The sequence below is a fragment of the Monomorium pharaonis genome, chromosome 1 (assembly GCF_013373865.1).
Source record: "Monomorium pharaonis isolate MP-MQ-018 chromosome 1, ASM1337386v2, whole genome shotgun sequence".
Lineage (NCBI taxonomy): Eukaryota > Metazoa > Arthropoda > Insecta > Hymenoptera > Formicidae > Monomorium > Monomorium pharaonis.
In genome coordinates, this window is record NC_050467.1 from 13,407,008 (window position 1) to 13,413,112 (window position 6,105).

Here is a 6,105-nt window from a genome sequence, read left to right on the forward strand (position 1 = left end):
TATGGCACAATACACGAATGAAGAATACTACGATATGCTGATGGCACTTGGTGAATGCCAGGGACAGCAGTACGTCGCTGCGAGGAGATATGCAGAATTATATCCACATCGAGCAAGACATCCACCGGCTAACGTTATACTTGGAGCAGCTCAACGTTTATACGAAACTGGAACCGTCTTACCACGAAAAAGAGATTGTGGTAGACATCGCAATGAAAGAAATTTGCGAAATGTGGAGACAGTTCTTCGTGCCGTTGAACAAGAGCCCGAAATTAGTATTCGGACCATTGCCCGAGAGCACAATCTGTCTTACTCTACAATACAGAAAATCTTAAGCGAAGAAAAGTTGCACCCTTATCATTATACCCGTGTGCAACATCTACGAGAAGAAGACTATCCTCGCAGGAAGAGATTTTGTGAAAATTTTCTGAGAAGAGTAAACGAGGATCCGGAATTTCCTTCTCGTGTGATGTTTAGCGACGAGTCGCTATTCACACAAGAGGGACATTTTAATTCTCACATGCATATTTGGAACGACGAGAATCCGCGCGTCACTCGACTCAGAAATTTTCAAGTACGATGGAAATTGAACGTCTGGGCAGGAATTATGGGTACAAACATACTAGGCCCAGTTATTCTGCCAGATATTATAAATGGCGCATCGTACAAACAATTTTTGAAAGAAAATCTTCCAGATTTTTTGGAAGAAATTCCATTAGCAGACAGGAATAGAATTATATTCCAACAAGACGATGCTGGACCCCACAATGCCAGAGTCGTCACAAATTATTTAAATGAACAATTTCCAGGACGCTGGATGGGCCGATATGGTCCAATACCTTGGCCTGCAAGATCCCCCGATCTTAATCCGTTGGATTTTTTTTTCTGGGGCTATTGCAAAGAAATTATTTACAGAAGACTTCCTGAAAACATCGAAGACTTGAAAGACAAACTCCATCATGCCGTTTGGGCCATCGATAATGATATTTTGGAGAAAATGCAAAGAAATTTGCTAAGGCGCATGAGAGCTTGTGTTACAATGAACGGTGGTCATTTTGAACACCTGTTATGAAGAAAGAAGAAAGAAAAAAAGCTCTTGAAAAATTTAATTAATTAATTAATCTGCCCTTTTCAGGGCAATCAAATATTTATTGCGGGGAATTTTCTCTCAAAGTTCGCATTTTAAAAAATAAATAAAATAATTACATTTTCATACAAATAATTTAGCATTTCATACAAGATTAATAAATAATAAACAAATTGTGGACGGAAAAAAGAATAATTTTATTCCAACATCTAATAATTCAGCTGAATACAGATTTAAAATTAATTTTTTATCATCTAAATAATTACGTAGAATATTCAAATTGATTGCTAGAATGTAAAATTTTTTGCTCTCCATGTCTCCGTGTATGCATTTCCAACATATTGTTGCACCTCCACACACACACACACTTCCGCTCGCGAACGCGGCGGAATAAGGAGACACGCTTTTGGCGAACAAGGAACTTTATTAAAAGCTGCGAACACGTTTACAGCAATTCCGAGCACGTCCGCGCGAGTTGACGTCTCAGGAAGTTCTAAACAAAACCATTTGTTTTTACATAACTAAGCAACGCCGGGGCCGATAGACTCAGCTGACTGAAGCAATCAATATATTGATTTTTCCGCGTAAAGCTTGCGCTCACAATGCGCGCAAAGCTCACGCTCGCGAAGCTCACGTTCGCAACAATATTCTTCAACAAATTATAATAGTAAATCAAATATTAATCAATATTTTTATTTTTAAGTTGCCGCGTTCCCAGACACATATTCGACAGTGTTACCATACAATAACCAATAAAGTCAGTTGTTTGCTTGCTTAGCTGAGCTCGATGTCAGCTGACATCGAGTAACTAGTAAACACGTGTTGTGTGTTCGTCGAGTAAATACGTGTTTCTTTCTTCGAGTAATTTTGACGTGCCGAGTGATTAGTAATGCTTAATAGTTAAATGTTTCGTACTATTTTTTTGATGTGTAAATAAATTCGATCAAGTGAGTGAACAGAGTGTGTGTGTGTGTGTGTGTGTGCGCGTGTGTATGGCTGTGTAAACGAGTGAAGTGATAAAATGTAAAAAGAAAGAAGAAAGATTTAATCCGATAAACTGAAGGATGGATCGTGAGAACAATCAATTGATTGCGGAATGGTACGTGCGTAAACAGGTTCGAACAGGTTCTTTCTCCCCTATTTCTCCTCTCAGTCTCTCTCTCTCTCTCTCTCTCTCTCTCTCTCTCTCTCTCTCTCTCTCTCTCTCTCTCTCTCTCTCTCTCTCTCTCTCTCTCTCTGTCACCTATTCATTTCTTTATTACATAATATTCGGATGATTCAAAATACTAAATACCATCGTTAAAGATAATTGAGATGATTATCGATTATTGAGCGCAGCAGACGCCTCGTGGTGCCCGCGAGCAGCGGTGAGTTGTGCCACCCCTGCTTACCTCTTGTATCTGATTCAGGATACGTAAACTATTTCTTATTATATCTAGAAATCTAAGCTCTGGATAATTTTTTGCGAAAGAAAAAGTTGACTCAGAATATTACTAAGAATACGTGTATGCAAGGACATATAGTTATTTGGAATCACCCTGTATATTGTTTAAAATATACATATATTTAATTTAATCCATAATTCTTAAACATGCCTCCGATTTTATACGTAAATATATTTATATATGTATTCTATGTTTATTCTATATATATTTTAAATATAAACTTTATATAGATCTTATATACTTACCGAAAATGTTTTTTAAACTGCTCATCTGTAAAAGAACGAACGATATCGATATAATTTTTACACCGCGGTATTGAACGCACTGGTGTTATGTATTTTTGGAGATAAAATAATATAATTTCGTCTTCTTCTTCATCTGTTGAATCGTCTGATTCAGATGAATTTAATAAATCAATAGCATGTATTATTGTAAACGGTGTAAGGGAATTCAGGAGAAACTTAAGTTACTAGGCGAGTTAGAAACGGAACTTTGTTTTCCCTGGATTGGCAGTAATGGAAGCGAGGTTTAAAACGAATACGCAGGGAGCGACTGGCGTCTTTTGCCCGCGAAAGTTGCGTCCGGTTGGAGCAGGTGCTCCGGTATTTTCGGAGTGCGTTGTCCAGGAGTTTGTGCGCGTAGAAGTCGCGGTGCGTCAGGTTTGCGCCCGGACTGATAGTACGACGGCGAGCGGACTGGAGCGGTGCGGTAGTGCCGGTTAATCGGAGCAGCGCCGGGTTTGTTCGGTCACGACCTATTTGCGTGATCGCGGAGACCATTTTGAAATTGTCCAACGGCCGCGTGGTCGGCGGTCGAGGCGAAAACCTTTGTGGAATAAAGCGAAATTAAATTAATTTAGTGCTGAAGAGCTCTCGACATTTTATTGGTAGAATCCCTGCTTCTTCCTCTGGAATTGCCGCCAAATTCAAGAGATTTAAATTCATCGTTTACAACGGTATCAGAGCCATATTTGCTTATGTTATTCACCGCCAGTACTGTGATTGTCGTTCCGTTATAGAGCGAAGAAAGTGTTATAAGCAATTACGGAACGCATCGCCAACACTGCTTTACGACGTCACGTTGTCAGTACTGGCAGTGAATATCGGAATGCACCCTAATGTCATTAAGACGTCAATTAGTGACGTCTGCTTCGTCATAAAATGACCAAAAAATGACGTCAATTAGACGACACCTTGCTACCTGGGAAATGTTCCACTTGAATGAACAACGCACCGAATTTCTGTTTCACATTTACGACATATAGTTATAACATCAACTGACGGTTATATTAATTTTCCACGACTTTTTACACTTCTCAAATTATTTTTTCCATCGTTACGTGCTGTTAATGCACTTACGCAAACATCACAAATTAATTTTTCTTTTAATTGCATTACGACATAGCCAGCAATACATTCGATGACATTCTTAAAAAATTCCAAAATTTACCGAACATCTGGAATGTAGTTATGATTATTAACTAAGTTTAATGTTTCAACATTATTATTTTTATCCAATTTATCATATAATCGTAATAATCGTGATGTGGAATTTATAATATCTTCAGAATTTTCTACCCAGATAGCCACAAATGTATGTATGAGCACAAATTGTTCTCATGTTGCTAATAAAGATGTTAGCCTCTTGCTATGCATTTACGTCGTCCCTTGTGCTGTTATTTGTTAGCATTCGACACTGATCTTAAATAATGCTAGCATAATGTTTGAAACGTGCAAAGAATTTTATTTCCGACATCAAATGCTAGCAAACAACAGCACAACGGACGACATAAATGCATAGGAAGATGCTAATATCTTTATTATACCAAACTGACTATCTGGGTATTTTGCCAGCAGATGATACGTGTAAAATTGATATTTCTTCTAAAGGAATACAATTGCCAGTCCTTGAATTACGTAAATCTGCATGAATAAAAATTTTTTTATAGCCGCTTTGAATTGTCTGACAGTAGGATTATTATTTCCTCCGCCATGATATCTAAGACATCTAAATAGCAATTCTATATGATCTTGACTGAGTTTATAAAAAAGAATGTATTTTAAATAATTATTTTCTATACAAAATTCTTTAAATAATGTTAACGCACTTTCCATACAAATAAGAAATCCTAAAAAACCAGTGTTTCGACGAGAATAACATAATAATTCACCATTTTCTCTTTTTAATGATAATATGTAGGATTTAAATTGTTCAAATTCATTCGTTACTAATTCTATATTTTTAGAATTTAATGCTTGCTTTAATCCAATTTGTTTTATGTTTTTTGAATTTAATATATCGAAAAGATCATTAAAAATTAATAGAAATTTAATTGTTTGCTCGCAACCTTGAAATTTTTCCAACAATAAATTATTTTTACAAAATAAAAGTGAGTCCGCGACTGATTGACTAAAAATTTGAGCGGCTAACCGAACTTTTATTTTTTGTTTATTATAATTGATGTGTTCACTTCTTAAATTATTGCCTAAATGCATACCTTCTAGTTGTAACTCATGAAGGTTATTTAAGTATGACCATCGTCCCAGATAGGCATAAATGTATGTATGAGCACAAATTGTTCTCATGTTGCTAATAAAGATGTTAGCATCTTGCTACGCATTTACGTCGTCCCTTGGAGTGAGTCCCAGATGCGCACAGTAATAAACGGACACAGCAGGCTGAGTGAAACAGACACAACAACAAACGGACACAGTAACAAACGGACACAGTAACAAACGGACATAGTAATAAACGGACACAGTAATAAACGGACACAGTAACAAACGGACACAGACCAAATGCGCACAGATCAAACGGACACAGTAACAAACGGACACAGACCAAATGCGCACAGACCAAACGGACACAGTAACAAACGGACACAGTAATAAACGGACACAGTAACAAACGGACACAGTGATAAACGGACACAGTAACAAACAGACACAGACCAAATGCGCACGGTCCAAATGCGCACAGTCGCAAACCTATATGGTGCAGAGAATGCTTTGCACACACACACACACACACACACGGGGGCTTCGCCTCCTCCCGCACCCATCCCGTCGGTAGAGGTGCCCGAAAAGTCGCAACCCATGTGGTAAGTCTGTTGGTTACTATGTCCGTTTGGTCTGTGCGCATTTGGTCTGTGTCCGTTTCACTCAGCCTGCTGTGTCCATTTATTGCTGTGCGCATCTAGGACGCTCTCTAAAATATTGCAGATCCCCAAAAGTATTTCGCACTAGTTTTAGCATATGACTGGGATCGAAAAAAGCTACTATTATTTCATTTGTAACAGGGTGAAAAAACGATATCTGCAACGAAGTTATATCATTAAAATTGCACCCGAGATTTTTAAAAACAGAAAAGTTTGTAGATGTTCCATTACAAGTCAAAAATATTATTTTTAAGCCAGTTTCATGCACAGCTTTTAAACATTCTGTTATCAAATGAGTTTTCTCATCTGCAGACATTTCTCAAGTAATATGGAATTGGAATTTCCCATGCACCATTTATGCAAACAATCATAAAAACTAAAACTTGATTTGCTAAGATAGTATCTTCACAAGCAAT